General features: G+C 39.4%; 1 protein-coding gene across 9 annotated transcripts in view; it reads left to right on the forward strand.

Annotated features, from left to right (window-relative positions):
• Window positions 1-25,454, forward strand: part of RGS6 (regulator of G protein signaling 6) — a 275,094-nt gene that overhangs the window by 35,176 nt on the left and 214,464 nt on the right. The window lies entirely within an intron of this gene.

A 25,454-nucleotide genomic window follows, 5' to 3' on the forward strand; every position in this document is an offset into this window, starting at 1 on the left:
TTGTGCTTTTTCTCCCTCTCAGTCACACTGCCATCTCGGTTCTGTCACCTGCATTTTAAGTTACTATGTTTTTATTTATGATTTGGGTTGTTTGTTCAAAAACCACATTTGGGTGCCTTGTTGTGGCTGGCTGAATGAATATTTTTGACATCAAATTTACAATACGAAGCTACAGAGGAAATTAGGGATGTGGCGTTCCAGATTATTCTTTGTTTCCTCTCCTTTTTTTTTTTATTGTAATGATTTTGGGAGTAGTGAACTAATTAAAGTGGCCAGTCTTTCAGTATGTAGTTTAGTCTCAGACAAAATTAATATCATGCTTCCACCCCCTCTAATTTCAGAGAAACGTAGTTTAGTAGTAGTAATGATAAAGAAATCAAAGCTAAGTTTGCTGAATTGGATGTATCTCTATAGAATGGGGCTTCTTTCTAACTCATGGATTCAAATTAAAATGAAATAAATACCCATAATATTTCTGGAGATTTTAATTTGGTAATCATTTCATAGACTACTGAAATTCAGCCACTCTTGCTTGAGTAAGTATAGAGCTCAGAGCTGGAAGCTGCTTAATATTAAAAGCTGAAAAAGTGTTCTGTGTCTGAAGATGCTGTGGAAAGATTCAGCTGGATCAGAATGTAGTAACTCAAATTGGAATTTATCCCAGATGCTGGGACTGATACCTTTACTATCATTAAAAAAAGTAAGTATTCAGTCAGTAGCTGACATTAAAGTCTGAGAGATGCCTTAATACTGTACTGAGCAAGGGATTTGATGTTACCCAGTGTATTACCAGCACAGCTTCTGAAGCACACGATACCTACTCTGGAGTTCTCCCATCTACTAATTGGACTTGTTGTTGCAAAAATGTTAATTCAGATTGAGCTGTCTTTAGGATTGTTAATGTCTCTACCCAAAAACTGTGAGTCATTGGATATGCTCTCCTTGCCTTCAGCAAGCTTTTGATCAGAACTTAAGCTGCTATAAATGAAAAGAGTCACTAGATTTTGCCTGAAATATTTTTTTAATGAAGAAAAGCATGTGTGTGTGTATGTTTGTGTGTGTGTTTTGATGTTGGCTGAGCTATATTTATTTTTGAGTGGCAGCTGTAAATGAAAAGAACAAGTGAAAAAGTCAAAGTCTGTTTTTACCGAGAGGCCACACTGAGTATGGTAGGAACTTGGATATTCTTGGGTGTTTTTTAAAGTTAGGGCAATATGATTATTAAAACTTGAGATCTGCCACCACAAGGAAGTAAAGCTGGTTCACTGGAGAGCTTCATGCCTGAAAGCACAGGCTACCAAGATGGTCAGGAGCATAAAGCAAATGTCCCATGAAGGCACACTGTGGGGGCTAGGTTGTTGAGCAAGAGGAAATTCAACAGCAGCCTGCAGAGGATTGAAGAGGAATTACAGAGCTGAAGGAGCCAAACACTTCTCGGTAAAGCCAGATGATGTAACAAAGAGCATGGGCTGGGAATTACAGTTTGGGAAGCTAGGACTGAATGCTAGGGAGAGAAGATTTCGCTGGAAGGGCAGTGCTGCACTGACTGTTACCAGAGGGGCAGGACGTGATAGCTGAGGAAGTTTTGTGACCATGGTAGCCTGTTCTGGAGGGGAGTGCAGGTGGAAGGCCCTCCTGTCCTCCCTCCTGGCCAGCCTGGTTCTCTAGGTATACTTCTGAAAATGGGCAGAAGTGGCTTGAGAAAATAAAGGCTGTAGCACCTTCTACTATCTCTTGCCTGTTTTGTCTCACCTTGTGGGAAGGGGTTGGCAGCTGCTGGTGTCATTCAATGACATAATTCTAATTTGTTTTATATAATAAAATTATTTTCTCTTTGATTGTTGAATCCTTCTAGATATGTCCAGCAGTGGTATAAATTCTTTCCATAATTTTGCAGCAGAAGACTGTGAGAATTTTTTTTCAATTATATAAGCCTAGGTCCTCTATATGCAATTTCTAAATATTAATATGGTAGAAAGTTAACCAGGAAAAGGAAATTTGAGTAGTAACCATTGAACTGTTAGATACAAGCAGTACAGAAAATGTCCTCTATTAGTAAATGTTGTATACATATGGGCAATATTCATATTTCGCATGTAAAACATGAAAGTGTGTGCATATATATGTGTATAGCATGCATTTTATATGCATAGGGTTTTGCATAAGCACAGGATATGAATATATGTGTAGGATTTATCATATTTGAAAAGAGAGGGAGAAATATCCTGTGATGTAGGTAGCAGAGAGACATTTCACAGATCTGGGATTCTGTTTTTCTTTCTTACTTCAGTTCAGTTGACTTCACTCTGCCTCAGTCCGTTCAATGAAAACTATTAAAAGTACTGCTTTTCCTGTATCATTCCCGTCCTCTCTCAGTCACGACTTCTTGCTAGTACAGTTTGCCAGAAGATAACTCATGTTTTGTTTTTGAGAAGGCTTTGGCATTTATTTCTGTTCTGATGCCAGGGAAAACCAAGACACTATAAAAATATAAAAAATGAAATGAAGATGCTCCTCTAGAGCCATCATCCTGGAATTAAAATAAAGTCATAATTATATTGCATGAAAGCATTTCTGCACTTACCTGGTATAATCTTATAAACTGAAGGTAATAATAACATTGCTGTAAGTTTTGAAGAATCAGGTAACTGACTATGTGAATACCCCACCCTAACTGAAGCTTGCCCCAAGTGCCAGGCCTGGTTTCCGCTGGCCCTGCAGGCAGGCACTTGGGTGGAGCCCAGGGTCAGCACTGCAGGAGAAGTTCTGTCCCCTGGCACAGCCCCCTCATTGTTTTTAATGACCAGTATAAATCTATATAAATAAATGGAAGACATCGCTCCCTATTTTTGTACCTTTTTGTGTCTAAGCAGGCTAAGTCTAGCCCTTAACCTGTTGGTTTGCTCTGTCAAAGCTGAGCTACTCAGTTCCTGCTGCATATTTTTTTTGCTTTTGTCCGCTACCACTTCCCTTCATGCTTTTCCATCTGATGCTTCTTTTTGCCCTATCTTACTTAGGCTAAAAGCCTTAACTTCTAAGGGATTAAGAAAACCCACAAAACAAAACAGACGAAACTGAAAACAACTGCAAAAGTCTGTTAGCATTACTACATCACCTCTGGCGTATTTTATGCCTATTCTTTAGAAGAGGAATGTCCTTTCTGCCTGTGCCTGCACAGCGCTTACCCTAATGGCCCAACTTGAACTCAGTCCTGGTTCTGAACTGGGGAGAAGGAGCCCCATCCCAAGGGGAGACACTTTACAATACTTCAGTTGTAACTGTCTTGTAAAATGAGAGTAGCATTTGCCTCCTGATGGATCATAATGTTTTTTATTGCTTGAGATACACATATGGTTTATCATGTAGATGTAATTTTTAAAGCAAAACAAAGTGTTATTGTATTCCTATAGAACTAGAAATCAAATGAAAGATGAACTGAAATCCTGATTTAAAAAATAGCTTATATTCTTTCTGCTAGACAAATTTAAAACATAGCTAATTTGACCATCTGTCTCCTGTGTAGTGGTAACAGAAATCTGAAAATTTAATTATCTTTGTGTTTTGAATAACTATGGTTTGTGGAACTGCATTTTAAAGCCAGTGGAGCAAACAGTTGTGGCTTACTGGGATTAATTGACTCTGTTTCTGAACCAGCCTTTTGGCTTGTGGAGCTGCCCTCTACCAGCTGTCTCCTCTTCATCATGCCTAGTGCTTAGCAGCCAGCCGGTGTATGTACTCCACTAGGTCTTAAATATTCCTGAATGTTCTGCTGAGTCCCTGCTCTTCAGTGGCAAATAGTATGACATTATAGTCTATATATATTTTTTTTTTTTTGAAATTATATATTTTATAATTCTAAATGAGAACCTGTGCTCTAGAAGAAACTAATAAATGTTTCTCCTACAGTTTGAACTGGGCCTGGGCTGCCTTGAGGTGTGCAAACAGAAAGAGGAGACAGTACCAAGTTCCAGCACCTGCTTTCTGGTTTTTTTCTTTCCCTCTTCTTCAAAGTATTAAAATATTGGTGGAAATTTCTACTGTGCCAGTGTTTGAGTTCAAAGTCCTCTGATCAAACATCTGTGAGTTTTCCTTCTGTTGAGGTTTGCCTTCCTGTTTGTATTTTACAGTAGATGGTTAGTTTCCATTTCCTACCAGTCCCTCACTCTCCTCTGAGACTGACAGATACAATGATTCACATGGTAACTCAGGTGTTGCAGTGTTGGTGTTACACTGCCTCTGATTTACACAATGGCAGCCCCACCAAACCAGGACGTTCTGATTAGCACTTGCTTAATGAAATGGAAATATGATTTTTTTGTACTTACCCTTTCAGTGCCAGACTCCAAGCAATTATAGGGAGATTGAAGGCTATATATATAACTGTGTTGAATTGTTTATTTTTACCAGTGTGGTGTGTTCCTGTCCAGACCAGCTGTCTTCATTTTTGCTCTGTTTGAGGAGAAAGAAACAGCGTCAACTAAATCAGAGGAGAAAACCCACAACCCGATAAAGTGTTGTTTTCAGGCTTCTAGAGTGGTGTTTATAATTCTGTGTAAAGTGGAGTCATTTGAAAGATAAGGCCTTCAGTTTTCATAATTTAGATGGCTATCTATTCTGCTGTTTTCTTGGACTATGTTTAAGTAGCTAAAACTGGCCCCCTCCCACCATGCTTGATCTGAGTAATGAAACAGCACTAACTTTACTTTGTTACGGACTCGCAAGTCAGGGAACTCCAGCAATTCCCTGTTTTGGTCATTATTCTTAAAGAAAATGTTGCCATTATCAAGGAGGATCAGTATTTTGTTTTAATATTTATAGGAATGCATCAGTAGAACAAAAAATGGAAGGACTTTTAAGAGAGTCATGGATAGATCCCTTTTCCAGCTTCAACAGAGTTTACTAAAGACTCCTGTTTTATAGTCCACATTACATATGATCATTATTTTTAAAATAATGACATCTTTGTCTCTATTGCCCTAATTTATCTGAAATCTTAGCATAGTATATCTGTAGGAGACTTATTAACAACATCTTAAAGAAAACAATGAGCTGCAGGCAACTTTTTCAAAATTTTCTTTTATCTAATGAGTCTGAATTTACCACGGAAGAATTGGTGCAGGCAAATTACCTTCCTAGCAATGGTTTGCCTCTCATCTTGCTTCAGTTATCCTGAAAGGCGAAAGCTTGGCAATTGAACTGCAGAGCTTATTCTAAACTCTTTGGGTGTCACCTTAAACCATCAGTAGAGCAAAAGAGATGAAGGTTTATCCTGTAGCCAGAATTTTAAAACAGCACTCTGAAAAACTCAGCCCCCAAGTTTTTATTAGATATCCAGGTATTGTAAAGAAGTGATGCCTTGGAGATCTAATTGAGTTTAGAAAGGAGACTCTTGAGTGTTGTTTTTGAAAATCAGAGCTCTTAAGGTCCTGAATAATTAAAATCTCCTCAATGTCTAAATAAATGCTTTAAAATTGGTAAATGCAAATAAAGACAGTATTTATAATAATTGAGTTGCATAACACAAAATACACAGAATAAAAAAGTGGTGCAAGGGAAAGCATTTCTTTAGAGTCAGAGAGAGAGATGTCAGCATGCAAAATCAAATGGTGGATACTGTAGGACTTGGCTGAGGTATATGACATCTAATGACATTTTACAATTATATTGATTATTCTGTTGCTTCTGCCAAGGTGCAACAATGTTCTTGCCTGGTTTCTAGCTGAGCAAGCAGACTCAGTCTGAAATCTACTTTCCCCCCTTTTATTTCACCCCTTTGCTTTTGTTACATATTCTTTGCTCTTACCTTCTGTGTGTACTCAACAAAACAAATGTATAAGGAACTCAAACTTGTTAAATGGGGAGAGGAAAGCCTGAAATTTTAACAAGTTTTGAGATCTTTAAAGTTTAAGTAAAAGAATGGTATTTTTAGCATGTTCAAGGTTCCCATCATCAGATCAAACGCAGTCTAGTTCATTCTCCTCTGCTCACATCTGAATACTGCCTAATCTCAGCCCCACCAAGGCTGTGGGAGAACTGCCAGTTACTGCTCTAGTCAATTATTGTTTGTGTCAGTGTGGGAACTGTGTCATTGCGATTTTTTGTCTTGCAGTTTCTTCCAGAACTCCATGGATGGGTAATGAAGAGACCTAGAAATGGCACTGCCCTGGTTTAAGTCTTGATGTTGTCCTCGTTGTTCCCATTCAGAGGCCTGGGTTTAATTTGAGAAGTTGCTGGGGTACTCTGCCAGGGTCTGGGAGAGGAAAGGAGGATTCATTTGTCTCGTATTCTCTGAAGTTCCTTGTGCTCCCAACCTGGTCTTTCATGGTGAGGAAAATAGCATTTTCATCTGCCATTGGCAGTCTCTAAAAATAGAAAGGTCTACTTTGCAAGCAAAATTTCTTAAATTTCTTTTGCTTATGTTTCTTTTGGTGATACTTCTTTTAGGATTTTGAGATTGAAAATGGACAAAGCAAAGAGAGCTTAGTAATAAAAAAAGTTCTTGTGGATCCACATCCTGCTTTATCTTAGATGGAAACAACTTGAGAGGAATGAATCATGATGTAAAAAATCCCTTCCACCAGAAAGGTGATAAGCTATAGCCAAAAACACGTCTGCATGTATTTGGCCCTGGTTTCTTACAGCAACAAGTCTTTTATAGAATTCTCATTGTGGAGCTGAGGATCATAATCCTTCCTACATCAAACAATGAACAAATCTCTGTTCAAATACAGTCTGTCACCTTCAAAAGTACTGCCTCTAAATTGTTTATACTGTGCTGGATGTGCCATGAAGAGTGGGGGGAGATGGGGGGAAGAGGATGGAGGGAGATTAGCCTTTGTCTGCTGTCTGAAGAAAAGAACAAAGTCCTACATTGCATGTTAAGGGAAAGAATTTGGATTGTGTAAAATAGGTCAGAGATGTATTTAATTTTAAAAGGCTTGGGTTGAGAAAGGAGACAGTATAAATTTTTCCATAATGGCAATCAGGTAACCCTGAAATGTAGTGGTTATGAAATAATTACACCCCAGAGGGATTAGAGGCATCCGCCATTGCCTGTTGCGTTGTAATGCCTCGGGGATGTGATTAACTTATGATAATTAAAGCTCTTACAGTGGAAATACAGTATGAACACACAGAGTCTGAAGAAGTTTCAGGGTTGTGGCTCAGTACAACATCTGATGTTCCTGTTAACCTGTGCTGTAAACATCCACTTTCTTTATACATGTTTCCTTGTTGTTTTACCCTTTGTGGGTGGCTTGAGTATGTTTCCTGGGACCTGAACGATTGTTGAGTGCCTTGGATTGCATTAACATGGTGCTACTGCTAGAGTGATTGTCTGAAATGCAGATACCCTTGATAAGGGCTGAGATAGCTTCCCTCCTTGCTGGTTTTAAGCAGCATGGAGGTGAGGATCATACTCACTGTGGTCTTCAGAACAGTAAAGCTGTGGAAGGCATGTATACTGCTTAGGAAGGACAATGTCTGTGTGGCTCTAACTTTTGTAAAGGTTAGTTGGTACTAAGTCAGAAATGTCCCCATTCTCATTTACTTTGATCCAGTGTGGGCGCATGCGTAAGTGGAGGTCTGTCACTCTCCGTGTATAGACCCATGAAACATGTTGCAGTTTACTCTATTTAACAGCAGTGCTTCCATCAGTTTTCTTTCAGCTCTGAGAAGATGATTCCAAAGAAAATAGTTTAATTTTTCAAAGTATTAAGAATGCTGAAAGAAGGGGACCTTGTCTTCACAATACAGATGTGGATATTAAGAAATCCAAGCATTGAGAATTTATTTTAGGATTAGTCCCAACCTAAATACTATGCTCACTTTTTGTAATTTTGTATAATCCATTTGAAAATTGGATAACTCCTCTTAGACAAAGAAGTTAGTGTGGAATTAGAGTGTCAATATGAAAAGGATTGGCATTTAAAAATCAATTTTCTGGATTTTTTTTTTCATAGGTAATTCTTAGACTTTTCTCAATCATTCCTTTCTACTTCATACTAACAGTGTGTCTGAAATATGAAAAGAGAAATGCAGTTGTCTCAAAGTACAAATTTTCCATGCATGAAATTCTGTGAAGCGCTTTTTCTGTTTTTACATTTGCATTGCACCAAAGAATGTAAACCCAACCATCAGCACAACAGAAGTGCAGTGGGCATTTGCAGTGGCTTTTTTCATATGGTGTTGTCAGTAAACTCTTCTGAAGAGACATCTTAGTTACTTTTACAAATAGAAAAGTGATGTATTACAGACTAGGCGGTAGTGCAAGACATGTCTTACCTACGTGTTTTAGTTCCCTCAGGTGTGTACTAGTGGTTTAGGTTTTTTGTGACTTAAACACAGTGGATATTGTTTGTAGTATTGTGGGCAATAGCAGGTTTACCAGAAGCACATATTGCTCAAGAGGATAGTGTGAGGATGGGCTGCTCCCTCAAAGGCTGTGAGTAGGATGACCATGAACATTTGATGTTCTCTATCAGACGTAGCAGTTGGCTTCATTGGCACTATGTCAAGTGCTGGGCTCTGCCTGCTGGTCAAACCTTATGTGGGTGACTTCTTTGGTGACAGATGTCTGTTGTGAAGCTATCATCTACTCAGAGAGAAATAACTGAGGATTTTCTTGTAAGGCTGAAGATGCACTGCTGGTGTCTGCTGACCTCTGCATAACCTGCTGAGGATGGGGTAGTCATGCTTAGTAAATTACACAATTTACTTATTACTTATGCTTCAAATATGGGCTAATTTCCTTATGAAATCTGTGTAAGAAAGATTCAGGCTTAGATGCTTTTGACTACTTCAAAGTTAACGCTACTTAGTTTATTCAGAAATGTTTTTGTGTTTCAGTTGTTAGTGGATTTATCAAGAATGTGTATCTTACCAAAAGTGACACCTGACTATCTTATGTTGCATTTCCTTTTCCCTTGATCTAATTCAGTACTCTGACATGTGTATGTCATTCAGTACAACTAGGCTTATGCATGTCTATGCAAAACAACATGCTTCTATGCTTATTTGTGTTTATTGACTACAACATGAGAAATCCGTTGTTTTTGAACAGATGTTTGTGTCCATTGTTCGTCTTCAGCAATTCCTTATTTGTGGGTTAGTTGAGTACATAATAAACCTTTCTCCTTGAACTGTGAGGAAGAAGGGTATAGAGGCATGACTTCCTACACAGTCAAAGTGTACTAGTTGTTACCAAGACTTAAAGGAGCTTGACTTGTCAAATCATTATTATCTCATTTTCTTTCAGTTAGTTACTTAGTGCTTACTGCTAGTTCTGGAGATATGTTGAAATCACTATGAAGAACATTTGAAGGGCGTTTTCTACTTAAAAAAGTATGAAGATATTGTTCCCCTATAGTGGAGACCACCAGAATGTCTGAAACTTAATACCTATGGAGTATCATGTTTATACCTTTTCATACTTCTTCCTACCCTGGAGCTGAATTAGATGAGATGGAAGCACAAGGGGCTATTTCTTGTCTGTAGCAATTGTGTCCAGCTGATCAGTACAAACAGCTTCTTATGATGGCCCTCACAGGAATGAGACTACCATGCAAATAAGCTTTCAGAATAAAAGTTACCACATTTTAATATAAGAATTTCTTTCCTGTATTCTGTGATGCTGGTTGATCTTGGTGCTTTGTGCTCTTCTGCCCAGGTAAGGTAGTGCCCAGTGTGGTGGGGTAAGGTGTGAGCTCACAGAGCCTTAGCTACCTTTCCAGGAGCAGTGCAGGAAGCCCCTTTGCAAACATGTTTATTTACTTCCCTTTGAAAGCATCTGTGAGTATGCTTGGGAATTGGTGAAGAAGAGGTAGTGAGCTGTAAAGTTGCTCATCAGCTTGCCATTCACTAGTTTACTGTGTCTTCAGGCCCCACCACATGTGCGTGGGCTGTTTAGGAAGAGTGTGGCATCTGAGGCCCTGGGATGTCTTACAAGTCAAACCACCAGTCCTTATTCAATTTCTTAATTTGTTTGTTAGGTAGGACAACTTGGTGTTTGAAGGCACTTCTTCTTTCTCCCTTTCTCTCCCTTGCCTCTTTCTCCTCTATTCCACCTCTCTCTCCCTTTCTTCTGCTTAATAATTTTTAAACATGTTTTATTTCTGTTGAGCAGAGGGTAGCTCTCTTAAGCAGTATCAAGTGCATTGCTTTCCCACAGGGCAGAGGTTAGTCAGTAGTTTCACTCAGCTCATCTGTGGTTCTTCCTACTCTCCTAGGTGTGAAGATCTGAAAACTCTCAGATTTGTATAATATACTGGAAAAATTGTTTTACAGTGACCTTTTAATAAGGATACTAGACCATTGTTTACCTAAGCTGCTCATGTATTTGAATTAGTTGAAGGTTTTGGTGGTTTGGGGTTTTTTGTCCCATTTTTTCAGTGAGACCGAGGCCAAGAAATCTCTTTCAGAACTGTCTACAAAAATGAGCTCTGTTTTTTGGGAATGAATCAGTTATACTATTCAAATTTTGTTAATGAAATTGTTGGTGTTCACTAGGTGCTCAAATACTTTTATGAATTCTAGCTGCCACCCAGCACAGTTTCTTAAGTCTGAGGATCCTTAAAAGAAAAATTCAGCAACTACAGATTGACTCAATCACCTTCGAGCCTTTCGATCAAGATAACTCTGTTTTCATAGCCTTCATGCCATGTTTAACTGACTCTGGATTTAAAAAAATGCATATTGACCTCCAGGCAGGCAGGAAAGTTTCGTCAGAAATACCATCACTGAAAGCTCATCTTACCAGTTATTTGCATGAGGCCTGCGAAGAGTTCAGCTATTTTGAACAGTAGAAATCCTACAATGTATAGTCTTGGAGTATTTTATCAGATATTTATGGTTATCTTTATTTCCTGAACATTGTATTAAAAACATAAAGAGGAGCTCTTTTTTCCTGCATGGTATCTGTCTTTTTCCCTCTGGAGAGACCTGAAGGTGGCCAGGCTTCCCATGAAGGCTGGAGAACTGACAATTCTACTTCACAGGAAAAAAAGGAGAAGTTTAGAAATATATTTTCTTTCACATTGATTCTCCAGAAAACTTAGTTTGAATGTGGCATGATATATCCTTTTAACAAGACTAGCTTACCTAATTTCAAATTTTATGCATATTGGAAATCTGTAATGGAAAGAGTAACAAGATGATTAGTCAGGAGAAACTCACCTGTGCTGCTAAGTGCAAAACTCTGTTAAATATACCTCTTGGCATGCTCTTGTTTCTTGTTCATCTGCAATTTATTGTGTTTACAATGTATGTCTTTCTGAAAGGAAAAATGGATTTTTCTGGAGGATGTTCAAGGGAGTGTTGCTTCTGTCCTGGGAAATACATCTAGGAGCCACTTGTTCTGAGATGATGTCCAGGTGTCACAATGTGCCTTGCTCCGTGGTCCCCAAAGCAATGGTGAAGGGCTCCAGGCTTCAGTGCTTTGTCAGGATGGGTTGCATCTTTCACAGTTACCGAAGGCCTAATTTGGGATTGCTGCTAAGACAGACACTGCTGCAAACTTTCAGGCATAGTTTATGTTTCTTAAGTCAGCAATGAATGCAGAAAAAAAGTTTCATCATTCAGTTTTACATATGGTAACCTAGTCTTGTTACAAAGCAGCTCTGATTTTATGCCCTTGTCCCTTCCCATCATTGTCTACCTAGGATTTGACTATATATATAAATACATGTATATGTATATCTATATCTATCTCAGTAGATTGTTAATGTTATAACAATGCTACACCATTTCCTCTTTTTCTGAGACAGTGCTAGGGGTTCATAAATGCAACTGCAAACATAGTAAGATCTTCATTCAAGTCGTGGTAGATCTACATGGAAGTGCTCTGAGAAAGAGAAACCAGAGCTGAATGGGTGGTTGAAAGGGATAAGATTATGTCACAGTGCCAACAGAAAGTTCAAATTTTATCTTTTGTTATCGCTTTTAAAAATTAGATGCAAACCCAAGAGGTATGTTAAAGGAAACAGAATGGTGCCAGTGGCAAAGTGCTTCCCCTCAAGGCTGGTGAAAATTCCACTGATGAGTGGTTCCTGATGAAGACCTGAACAAATAATTTGTGGTTTAGTCCTATCCATATTTCTGGAAGAATTGAAAGGATAGGCATAAGACTGAATTTGGCAATTTGCCTGCCTACCGTAACTGAGTAAACAAAACAGCTTTTGCATACCACAGTTGGCTAAAAAAAAAAAAGCATGTAAACATTTTGCTATATTAACCATCTTTAATATTTGAGTTCCAAACTTTTGGATAAAATTTCCTGATTTTCTTGTTCTTGTCCAGGAAATGGAATGCTTTTGCAATGATAATGTTACCCTGCATTGCAAAATATTTATGCAGGCACAGTCTTTGTCCTCCCTCATAATGTCTTAGGAGTACTCGTGTTCAAAAAAGGATATAGTAATCCCAGATTTTAAGTCAAGGCTTTAAACATGGCCTGCTAGTCACACTTTGGTGATGAAATGTTGAAGAAAGTGTCTATGATGTTGCAAGACCTGCTGACCTACATCTAAATTTGTCTTTCCTCTGCTTGTCTAGAAATGCTGAACTTTTATGGGGAGCTGATCAGCCTCTGCTTATTATCCTCTTAAATCCTTTTAACTGGGCTATTGCTTGTAACCAGGATAGCTAAGTCGGGAAACTGCAGCAGGGCCTGCTTGTATCTTGGAGGTGGCCCTTGATGTAATGAGCTGAGGTTTGGACCTCATATTGTCAATGAGAGAAGTGACAACTGCTGTACACATGCACTTTACTCTTGACTTACTGTTGTCCTTTAACTTGAGGCTTTCAATTTGGTTTGGTTTATGTTGGCTGTGGAAAGCGGCATTAAGAAGAGAGAGCTCGCATTAGTGCTTATTATGATCACTTGAATGCTGAAGGAAGAGGCAGCAGGCTCAAATTTCTATTGTTGCCACTTCTACCACTGACCAGCTCAAACATCTTCAGTAAGTGATTTCACTTGTTTTCTTTCTGTTTTCTTAGCTCTTTTCTTAGAATACGTGTAAATTGTTGTGAGTTATTAACTATTGAGAACTGTTCTTATGTAATACTAGTCTTGCCATTTGCTCTTTTACTGAATCACCACAAGATTCAGCATTGTGAGAGCCAGGTCCTTAGAAGGGAATGTTTCAGTATGAATAGGAATAAGCATGAACAGCAACTTAGAGTTAGTTTGCAGAGCTGACCTATTGTATTCAGAAACATATATGAGCACAAATATATGGAGCAAGTGTAGAAGTGGATTTATATTGCAAGTAACGTAGTTATGTTCTTAGGAAACAATACAAAGCTGCATTTTTGACAGCCCAGCTGGGTACTTCTATATCAGATATAAATTAAAGTTTCTGGCGTTTGATACCATGCTCAGAAGTGTGCTGCACTCAGAATAAATGGTACTGTTACTCTTTGGACTGCAGCAGTTAGCATTTCTAAATCTTTAGTAAGGTATGCCCCTGATGACAGAGCACTCAGTGCTGGCTAAGCTTGGCAGGTTTTCTGCTTGATGGAAAACTGGGTTGCCCAGAGCTCTCTAAATATTTGCTAGCTAGGGATCAGCGAGCAGCACACAGTGATAACACGTTCACTGATGGGAATGTACTCTACCATACTGACTCGTTCTGTGCAGGCGGATGTGAGATTGAGCACCCAGCTGTGAGGGGCTGGTGCAGTCCAGTAACATTGTTTCTAGTCTATCATGAGCCACAAATGAAGCCTGGCTGTAATTTTTATAACTTTTTACTCTGATTATTTGCTTCCCATGAGTGTAGATGCCAGCAACCTACCCTGCTGGGATGTTCATAAAATCATAGAGTATTCTGAGTTGGAAGGGACCCACAAGGATTATCAAAGTCCAGTTTCTGGCTCTGCGCAGGGCAGCCCTGAGAATCCTACCATGCACCTGGGAGCTTTTTCCAAAGGTTTCTTGGACTCTGTCCTGGTCTCTCTTCAGGATGTCTCTGATTTCAAAGTAGCCAACAGCTCCTCCCAGTTTAGTATCATCAGCAAACTTACTCAGTATGCCTTAAGTCCTGCATCCAAGCTGTTTATGAAGATGCTGAAGAGAACTGACCCTAAAATGGAGCCCTGCAGAGCCCCACTAATGACGGGTCACCAGCCTGAAGTCACCCCGTTCACTATAACCCTTCGTGCCCAGCCCGTGAGCCAGTTGCTCACCCACTGAATGACATGTTTATCCAGCTGTTTGATGGACATTTTGTCCAGAAGGATGCTGGGAGAGACAGTATCAAAAGCTTTTTAGAAATCCATAAAGATTGCATCAACTGGCTTCCCTTGACCTCATTTCAGCATTTCAAGTTGAAATTAATGTGTTTAGGGAACTGAAGAGCTTGTTCACCTTCATGTTGGTGTTGAATACTTAAAAATGGGGTTTATAAGAGAACAGACCAGAACGCATAGACTAAAATATGGTATGGAGAGTGTCATGCAAGTATTTCGCTGCTTTGTTAGTAGTTTGCTTTTCAGAATTTCTTTAATGTTTATTTAAAAAGTTGCACTAAATGAGCACACATGCTCCATTACCATTATTTTTACACTGGCTCTGTGCAGTGTTTTATATTTTTGTTATTTTAATTTTTAATACAAACCCTGTATTGAAAGTGCAGTTCTTAGTACAGAGCTAACAGAACCTAAAGAAGGTTGCTCCAAGTTCCCAGTGCACATTACCCACTTCTTACTGCTTGTGTTCTAGTTGTAACAGTTTCACCTTAAATTACAGCAAATAAAAGTAAAACTGCTCTGGAAAGTTCTGAGACTTTGTCAGAGAGCTCCATATTCATATACCCTGGGCTTCTGGGAATCTGCTGTTAGTCTGCCCCAGAGTTCTTGATTTTTCTATCAGTGCTTGTGCTTGAAAGAGGGGCAGGAAGAGCTCCCTGAAGGCATGTATTTGTGAGAAAAAAAGATAGGGAAGACTTCAAGAGTTCCTGTTGCTTGAGAAAGCTATCTTATTTTTCCAAAGGGCTTGTAAAATAAAACCATAGATGCTTCCTCTCTCTGAAATTTAATGTGATCAGTAGGAAGGGTGCAAAAAAAGAGGAGATCCTTATTGAGATCCTTAATCCTCTCATTACTGAGAGTTCCTTGGCTTTTCTGCTGGGAGGTAGTGAAAGGGACATTTTGCTTTTGTTGCTGTATTTTTTTCTCATTATCTGATTCCATGTCCATATAAATTATTTTTGCTTTCCACTAGTTTATAGAAAATTTCATTTTCTTTAACCAGATTTTGTCTGGAATAGGAAAGCAGTCCAGAAATAGTTTTAGTATCTTCTGCCGAGAACCGCAAGTTCATACACATGATTGTTTCATCTTGGTGCAAATGTGTTGCTACAGTACTTGTAAAAGAAAATGCTGCAGTAGTCAGATACAGAACAGCACAAGGGAGAAAAGCTATGCCACGCTATTGCTGGTTTCCAAGCATCATCCAGGGCTTGCAGTGTCAGCCAGAACGTGTTGGCTCCATACAGAGTCCAGGATAAATCTCCTCAACTCTTTAGAAGCTCTACAAGGCCTTGGTCCTCTCTGGGGATGGTGAAGGAGCAGTTTGCTTCTGCAGACTGGCTCCACACCTGCCGCTGCTGTGCGTCCCCACCCCAGGGCATAGTATTGTATTTGTTAGGAGGAGTGAGCTGCTTTGGGCCTTCTTCTACAGATGGAGATGTCTGTTATCTTTTTATTCTGTTTGCTTGTTTGTTTTAACTAAAAGTGATGGGTTTGGGTTTTATGGTTGTGTGGAGGGCTTTTTCCCCAGCTTCCATAAATATTAACTATCAAACTGCTCTGAAACTTTGAATGTTAAAACAGTCCTGATCAGGCTGGACAAGGTAGACAGGGATTCAGGTGGTTTGGTCAAAGGAATGTGCTTAATGCAGATTATATTGCAGAAACAAAAATATGTAACATAAGGATGTCCTCTGTCACTTGTGGGTTGAGTGTTTCAAAAAGTATTCTTAGTAATTATGGATTGAGGGCAAACTGATGGAATACATGAGAGGTGCCGTGAAGCATCCTAAATGGTTGGTTCTGAGAGCTTTTGTTCCCTGTGAAAATCAATTTTTAAGTTACAGGACTTCATTATTTCCATGCAAGTGAAAAATACCACTTGATGGACATGCTGCATATCCTCTTTGGTGCTTCAAAAGCATCCAAGCACTTTTGAAGCACTTCATGAGATGGTCAGGAACAGAAATTCCAGTTCCATATGAAAGCTGTTTTCTAAACCTTACTTTTGTGTGTAACCTAAGACCCTTCAGATTTATTTGTTTGTTATTTATTCATTCATTTATTTTATTGGGAAATAAAATTTTTGCCCTGATTCTTATGATACCCACATGAACCTGGGAGACGCAGGTCTGTAGCCTTGCAATGTTCTGGTTAAATGTCCTCGCATTAGGCTGAGAGAGTCTGTTTTCATCTTTCCTTCTGGAACTGCTGCACTTGGTATACATAATTAAACAGTCCTTAAGCAAGAGAAAGGCTTAGGTCCTGGTGCGTGAACAGGTTAACCCTTGGTGAGTTGAGCTGTCCTGATTTTAGAAATCTGTCTGCAGCCATTATTTGCTTAGTAGTGTCACAAATCTGTCAGATATGAAAAAGGGTTTTACTTCATCTTTCAGATAGCCATTTAATTTTATGTCAGTGGGTTGATAGAGAAGCCATGTTACATGATGCTGTAATAGTCTGTTGTTCTTGATTGCTCTGTTACAATAATGAGTGAAAATAAACCAACTGCTGTAAGGTTTGTAAGCTGCTAAATGGGCATTTAATTTTATGTGAGACTGTCTAGAGAGACGTTGAACTAATATGGCTTATGAATTGAGCAGTGGTGCTGTTTAAAGGTGTCTGCAGAAATAAAAGGAAATGAAGATGTTTATAGCAAATGTCTGTCTGACTGACAGCTTGCATGTTGGTGGTAGGAATTGCTATTAACTCTGACAAAGAGGAGAGTCGTAGCCTTGTAAATGGAGGAGGCTTTCCTCAGCTGTGAGTTACATCAGAAAAATGGAGGATATGCAAGAACTTCAGAAACCATTTGAATGAATCAAAAATATCCTATTAAGGCTGCAACTATTCTTTAAAAGAGTAATTAAATCATAAAGTGAATGAATGGTACATTTCAGGTTTTCTTTGTCTTTATTGATTAATGTAGATGCCCGAGTCTCACCATGGTCTCATCTGAGTGATCAGCAGCACTTTGAGCACTGTGGGTCACATTCTGACATGTAAGGAGAGGTTACGGTTCTTGCTGTACTCCGAACAGTCTTTTTGCTCGCATCAGATATGAATTTGGCCTTCTGCCTCTCATCCCATTGCAGTTCTTCTGTCCTGAACTATCAGTGAGTAATTACAGCAAGGGTGCTGTTCTGTTGATTTTAAACCCTTCATGAAAGAAGCTTTTTTGAAGGGTTTTTGGTGCAGACTCATTTAAAATCCTTTTTTTTGGTTGTTTTCGTTTTTGTTTGTGCTGAGCCTGCTGTTACTGGTCTGGTGGTTACATGCTGGTCCCCAACAACCAAATCTGTCTGCTGAGCTTCACCAAGAGCAGGGGCTTCAGAGCTTTCTCTCACCTTATGAAGCAAGAAGTAGTCTGAGAAGACAAACACAAGGCAGGGGGTAAGAAAGATCCCAAAACGTCTCAGTTTTATATGAGCTGGGCCAGACTCGGTGTGGCACAGACTTTGCCTCTGGCTAGCTCAAAAGTTTCAGACATGGTCTCTTAAGTGTTTGTGGCTGCTGTCACGCTGCCATGGGTGCCTTTCTGGAGGTAGATCGGGATTTATGGGTTCCTCTTCCCTGCCATGCTTTACGTGGAGGAATGGATGTCACCATTTAGTACTTGGAGAGTGGGGAGCAGCTGTGCAACCTTGCTGGATACAGACATTTGATGTCTGTTGAGAGTGCAGGGGGCCAGGGCTCCATGTGTGTTGCTGGCTCACAGTCATTGCACTGTAACCCAGTGCAAAGCTCAGCTGGTGCGAGGACATGCTTTCCCCATCTTTCCTTGCAAAATGTCCTCGTGCCTGGCATGCAACAGGCAGGATTTTACCACTGAATCACAACTCTGTGTGTGAACATCCTCTGTCAGCCAGTGTCAAGTTGTCAGTTTTTCAGTACCTGTCTTGTTCATTCCATGAAAATGAGGTGCATGTAATACTATGTAAGCAGTAAAATCACTAGGACAAAATTTCTTATCAGTTGATTGGGGTCTTTCTGTTCTGCTTGTAAACTATTCTTTTACTCTGGAAAGATCATGGGTCACCTCAGTGTTCAGCTTGAATCCATCCCTTGTGGGTCCTTTGCTTCACTGGAACTCCCTTTACATGCAGGAAGCATGTAAAGGATGAAGAAATCAACAGGAGCTAATGGTTGCTATATTTGCACAGGCCTGAGCCTCTATGACTTCATTTTAAACAAATTTGAAATGTAGAACCTAAATAATAGCTAGTGCACATTAACAAAGTGCTTTCCATTTAGCCATAGTGTAGAAAAGATGTGTGGTAAGTGTGGGGTAATAAATGGCAAGTGTGCATTCTTCCTGGCAACATCTGCCAAGTGCAACACAGGTTGCAAAGTGTTTCATTACCTTGAGTCTTCTCACCTTTCAAAAGGTATTTTCTTCAGCTATCCTGATGTGGATTAAAGTACCCACTTACCAGAAACTCATTAACTATATAATTTTACATCTATTTTTGTGGTTTGAAATAAGTATTGATTTTTAAGAATATGCATGCTAATAATAATTCTGTGCAACTGTTTAATTTTTTGTATCTGGAATGCTATATTTAGAATTTATAATGGCTTTATCTGTTGCTGTCCTGAAGAGCAGTTTCACAAAGGCTTCAGTGTACTGTTGATTGCTGTGCTAAGTGCAGAAAGGGTGGGAGGAAACCTGGGGTGAGAATGAGTTTTTTCTTTTATCGTGGTCTTTTTTTTTCAGTGTAAACCGATGATTGTTGCTTTTTTTTTTTTTAATGTGGAGAAAATTTACAGTAACAAAGTGTTGATGTTTTGAATGAAGCTGTTCTACTGAATATTTAGGTATTATCTAGAAATGGTCTCATCCGCTGTGTCATCATTAGCAGTGAATTAGTGTGCTGAGAATGAGCTGTCAGTAACTCAGATGTGGAGTTAGTGAAAGAAGTAATTCCATCCCAATCAAAACATAAAACATATTGAAATGCAATTTCAAGCTCATATTTAAGTGTCATTTTTTGCTGTACTCCCTTAAATACAGAAATAAAACATTTATCATAAAAAGTAAAGGTTGAATGCAAAAGAGAAAAATAAATATTTAACTTAAACTTAACTTCAGCAATCTTTTAAGTTTTTTCCTAATGTTTATATCTGCTTTTGGACATGATATAAGGTAGTCTACTTCTGGAAGTACTGCAGTTTAAAATCAATTTATACTGAAAGACTTTTTGCCAGGATATACCAGTTCTATAATGATATATAGCAAAATAGCCCATCATTCTCTCCTTTCCCTTCCTTTTTGGGGGATGGGAGCCTTGGATGACTACATAAAGCACTATAAGCTATCAATTTTTTTAAATTCTGAAATGGAAAATGTGACTGAGGTGTGTTTTCACTCCTTATCATGCAGTGAAGCATTTGGGGTCAGATCCTTTGGTACTTGGAGTTGACAGAGCAGTTCTGGAGTTGATCGGTGCCTGTGCTGAGGTGGTCATAGACAATTTGGATTAATTTCTATTTTTTGGTTCATGTTACGGCAAGGAGATGAGTAGGCATTTATCCTAAGAGTAGGTGACTGTAAATTGGTGATATAATTTCTGGGGAACATAGAGTGGGTTGAACCTCTCCGCCTTTTCTCTGAAGTTAAAAAGTACTTTACAGAAGACCCATTCAGTGAATTTTCAGAAGATTGGCAGTCCTTCCCTTAAAGCAATTAAACAATGAAATTAAAGTAGCATTATAGGAAATCATGATGAATGACATCAAAATATATCCACAAATCACTTCAGTGTGGATTTTCTTGCTGGTTCAAAACATACCATTCCTGTTTTCTAAAAAACTTAGAAAATTAGGTAATTCTCTATTAGTCTGAGTTTAAGGAATTAAATACCTATATTAAAGAAGACTGTAGGATAGGTTTTCTGAGAGGCACAAATTCCGAGATCTGTGCTACTCTGATAATAGTCTCATGTTCATGTTATATTTGAAACTTTTCCAGCTTATTTCAGATTATTCTAAGCAGCAGGGCTCTGTACTATTGCTCTAGTAGACTGCTGAAATATTAGTGTTAGCAAACATTTCAACTTGCTCGGCTGTCCTCCAGCTCATCTCCGTAACATCAGCAAACAGTTTCTTTCCCTTTGTTGGTATGATGCTATACAAGCCTGTGATTCCCATTAGGAAGAAGGATAAATGGACTGTGATTCATGCAGTGCCTGGAAGTCTGGTGCTGTTATGAGAAGCTGTAGAACAAGGGTAGGGAACCTGGGGCAGGAACCTGTCTGCCTTTGGCCACCTGAACATCCTTGCTTCCTTTTCTGTACTCTCTGGTTGCTGCTTGGCATTAACCATGGATACTGCACAGGTGGCCACTGGATGCATCGGTGCACAAATAATTGTGAGCTGCACCAGACTCCCTGTGAAAAGGGATATTGAGGAAAGGTCGTCCTTTTTTCCCTATCCCACAGGAGAAGAGAGGCCTTTGCAAGCCCAACCAAAGATGACTGTGAAAGAGGAAGGAAGGTGTAGGTCTTGATTTTACCACCAAACACTTGAGATTTATCCCTCCTCAATTGGAAGTGAAAACATGAGGCCTTCTGACTTCTCCCCTGCAACTGGGTTACAGAAGGGGAATATCCTGGGAAGCGTAAAGTTTCAGGGAGAGTGAGAGTGAGCTGTGTGTTAGTCTGTGCTGACCTGAATGTGTGCTTCTTGTGAGCTGCCACAGAGCCATCTTGGATCTGGAAGCCATAGATCAGCATCTCTGTAGACACATGCTGATTGTGCACCCACCAAAAATGTTTGAAACTCCAGTATGGGCTTTGTGATGGCCATGCCTCACGTGGGGATACTGAGGTTGCACAAGACATCTGAGATTAGAAAGGAAGTTGCAGTGATGAATAGCCTGCATCAGGCATGTGTCTTCTAGTTGAAGGTGGTAAGTTTTTTACCATCACCTGTAGATTGCCAGCATTACTGTTTTATTGCATTGTGACAAATGGGTTTTGGAATGGAAGCTAGATGGAAAGGAAAAAAATACTGATATTATTTATAAAACCTACTTGCAAGATTTACATTCTCTGTCCTATTTCTGCCAGTGATATTAGTGTTGATGAATTCTTGTTTGGAGAAACAGATCTTATTATATCAAGGCGTAAATATGCAGTGTGATGTATGTTAGCTGTGCAAGTCATTGTCTTTGACATGCTGTCTTTACCACTGTTAGTCCTTCTCAGCAAAGGATCTTTTCTATATTTAGGTAATTCTAGCTGAAGGAAAAATGAGATGGTTACCATATCCTCAAACCTCTTCTAATGATTTTTGCTAAAGTCAGAATAGACCTGGTTGTATGAAGGAGCTGTTTGCTAATTTTGAGCATATATTGTACAACTGTAAAACAGCAACTGTGATGGTATTAGTTCATCTCATTTCTCTGGTGTGGTGACAAAGCTAATAAAAGGCTAAATCAGATAATGATTTTTATACAATACATGTCTGCTGCTAAACAGCCCACTGACAAAATGACATGGTCTTTTAAAGCCTTTTAGCACATGTAAAGCCTCCAGGATTTAACTGATTTGCATGAGACTGAATCTTTCCCAGAAGTTTCCCCTTACGACCACGCTTCATTTCCAGAAGGTAATTAAACCCTTGGAGACAAGCTGAGTAGCAGGAGCTTTGTGCCACAGAAAATCCTGGAGGTGGGACTACCTGTCACATGATGATAGCTACTCCCCTTAATGAGCTTCTTACTGCCAGCGTTGGTGTGTCCTTGGTAAATTCCATTTGTAATGTTCCTTGCACCCAATGATGCTCTGGAGGGGACTTGCTAACAAGAAGGTATTCAGTTCTGCCACTGCAATGACAGAAAGACCAGGGTGATTTTCCTTTTCTTGCTGGAGTTCAGCTTTGCTGACTAAAGTTAAATCGCTATGCCAAGGATGAATCATTGGTAGCTCGTAAAAATAATTTCTCCACAGAAAATTTTTGGCTTCTGAAATAGGCAAAGCTGTGGCAGGATTTCCCTGAGGTGAGGCAGTCCTTTCCAAGCACAGGGCTTTACCTTACTTCCAATTATCCAAGCTTGAGTGCTTTTACTTTGCCTGTTTATCTAACAAGTTTCAGAGTAAAAATGTTCCTAGTAAAATGCCAAAAAATTGAAAGTATTCTTCATCACTCTGTCACTGTCTCTTAGGATCTAGCCTAACCCACAAAGAAGTGGTCTTTTTGGGCTTCTGTTTTTCCTCTCTGCAAGCACTGCTGTGTCCTTGTCTTCTGTCAGGAAACTACATTAGGGTTGGGGTGTAGTGTTCATGGAGACCCCTGTTTTGGTGTCTGGGCTGCAAGTTTTTTCTGACTTCAAGAGCAAAGGTTTTTGTAAATGTCTAAAAACTTCCACAATATTTGACTGCTGCATTTTGTTAATTTGATTTTCCTTTTAAAATTACTTCTAACAACAATCCATTAAATTCAGCCCTTCCGATTCCTAAGAAGCCAGTGCAGTGTGATACAAAAGCAGAATGAATGCTTGGTCTAATGTTTGTTTATCTTTTCATAAAAATTTGTGAAGCACAATGCTTGTTATTTTCAAGGTGTTTGGATTTGGTTATGTGAAATCTTACCTTATGCCTAGCTGAAAAAGGCACCAAGATGGAATTATGAGGAAAAGTAAGGATGTGTATCAGACAGGTGAAAGACAACGATGTACCTGAGGATGCTCTTGGAATCATTTTTAGACTGCAATTAAACTTCAGAAGCCTGTGACTTCCAGTCCTACACTAAAAAAATTTGCTTTCCTGAATTAGATTTGCAAAGATGCTACTGTTGTCAGCGGCAGCAGCTCCTGGCCCTGTGCCTAGTTGGGCTTGAGCTCAGACGAGATGTTAGGCTCTTGAAGCAGTGTTTGGGTACCACTTTGAGGTAGATTGTGGTACAACTGTTTGGGAATCTACTATAGCTATACTGGATCTGTCACATCTTTGGCATTTTATGAAAGAGGAGTGGGAAATATAAAGGTTGTGTTTCTGAAACCCGTGAAATGTACTGGTCTGGAGAAAAAGTAGTTTTTATCTTTCTTTGAATTCGATGGCTTCTGTTGCAATGTGAATAAAACAAGTATACTACTGGTACAATGGTAGCACAAATGCACACAACTCTGAAACCTTGCTGAGAATTTCTGTTGAAGCTTTATTTCTTCATTAAAAGCACCTATACTTTCTGCTGACAGAATGCATCTTCAGGGGAAGGGGGATAATCTGCTGACTTGCCAAGATTTGACAGTTTGAGTTAGCCACAAAGTGAAATTTGCACTGTACTGGAAATCACAATGTTTCAGGTTTTTCTATTCAGAATTGGAAAGAAAAGCTGTTATCTGCTTCTGTCCTAACACACAAACTTGTTTTAACTGTCATGACATGAAATGATGCAATAATTGAATAAGAAGGGTGACAGTAATAATGAATCCAACTGTTTGGCTGTCAAAATATTTAGACTCGTTATATTATTTCATGATTAATTTGGATGCCACTTCATTGAATATTTGCTGAAATCAATGTGTATTCATTAGCCTTTTGCATGCCATCCCATTTTTACTCTCAAATAAACCACTTGGAGACTTTTAACGCCACAAATGTGGAAAGGTCACCGTCTCTATGGCACTAATACTGGCTTGGACAGTATTCATTGCTGTGGGGCCCGGTGCTGCCCTAGGTCCCTGTGGTAGAAGGATGGCTAAGGGAATTGGTGAAGGATGTATCATTTTTAGCCTGCTCAGGATTGAGTAAAGGACCATAATGAGGGAACCACGCTTGACTTTGAAATGCACTTGAGATTCATGTATTTTGGCTGCTGGGACTGCAAGATTTACTGCAGTCCCTTTAAAGAAGGATTGGGTGATGTCTGCCTATTAGGTCTCATGGTCTGGTACTAGAAAAGTGATGCATGTTTTTAGAAACTACTAAAATACTTCTTCTCTTGATAATTGGAAATGCATATCTCCCACTGTGTCCCAGCTAGGGATTCACAATGAGCAAGGGACAATCCTTTAGTGTCAATGTGAATGGGGCATTTTGACAAACAATGGACCAACACTTGTCCCTCTGTTGTTTTTGCAGGCCTGATCATCGAGTCTAGAAATGAGACAAGGGCAGCCAAAACTGTGTCACTGTCTCATGCAGCAGAAACTGGAGAACTCACTGCTGCTTAATCTTTAATTTTTACCACGTTATTAGAAGACTTTGTAGCAGCAATGCCTAATATGGATCACAAGCGGTAGCACCGTTTATCACAGATGGAAACAAACTCATTTCATGTTCAGTAGACTATGAAATGAGTCACAGCTGTTCTTCCTCTGTTGCACAGTGGCACACTGTTCTTGTTAGAGAGCATCCATGCAATGGCTCTTCAGCCACTTCAGCAGCCCTCGTTCAGCACACTTTCCTGAGCAGCTCTCTGGGAGTCAGAGGCAGTGGATCAGCTCCTGCGGAAAGGACCAGTGTGGTTCACTGGTTTGGGGCTTGGGTAAAGGACTGAGGATGGTTTTGTTTATTAAACAGTAATTAATATACTTTTCTGTTCAGAAATTTGAGTGTCATAATACAACTGTAATGTGCAAATACTCTCCAGTGAGATTTTTTAGTGATTTCTGTAGTGTCTCACAACCAAGTGTTATTCTGGTGTGCTGAATGTGGAAACTACAGCTCCTGGACTGGCTATATCCTAGACTGGTGTGGCCTCAAAAGTCTTAAGGCCCTGGGCAAGAGTTTTGCTGCTTTCCACCTTTCTTGTGCTGCTGTTGCTGCCTTTACTACATGTGATAGTCCACAGTTTAATACTTTGCCTATGGCAGTTTTAAATGCCGACAGAGGCTATTCCTGTAATTTTCCTTGCATTGCTGCTGGCACAGCTAGCTCTGTCACACCACCTGTGAAGCTTTCAGTAACAACTGGAAACTGTTTCTCCTTTAGGGGCTTATTAGGTTCCTAACTAATACACCTCAGGAATGATTTAGTTCTGTTACAGAGCAATCCCAGCTCCTCCGGGTCTGAGCAAACCAGTGAAGACAGTAGGGTGATACATATTAACCCCAGCTTGTTTAAGCAGTATTCAACACACAAGCAGAGATTGTGAAGAGCCGTGATGCTTTGCCAGAAACGCTCATGGGTCTCTATTTTCTCTAATTTTGTTTCTTCTTTTACCTCAAGTAGTCATCTAGTCCTATTTGTCTTTTAATGAGA

The sequence above is a fragment of the Corvus cornix genome, chromosome 5 (genome assembly GCF_000738735.6).
Source record: "Corvus cornix cornix isolate S_Up_H32 chromosome 5, ASM73873v5, whole genome shotgun sequence".
In the NCBI taxonomy this organism is placed as follows: Eukaryota; Metazoa; Chordata; class Aves; order Passeriformes; family Corvidae; genus Corvus; species Corvus cornix.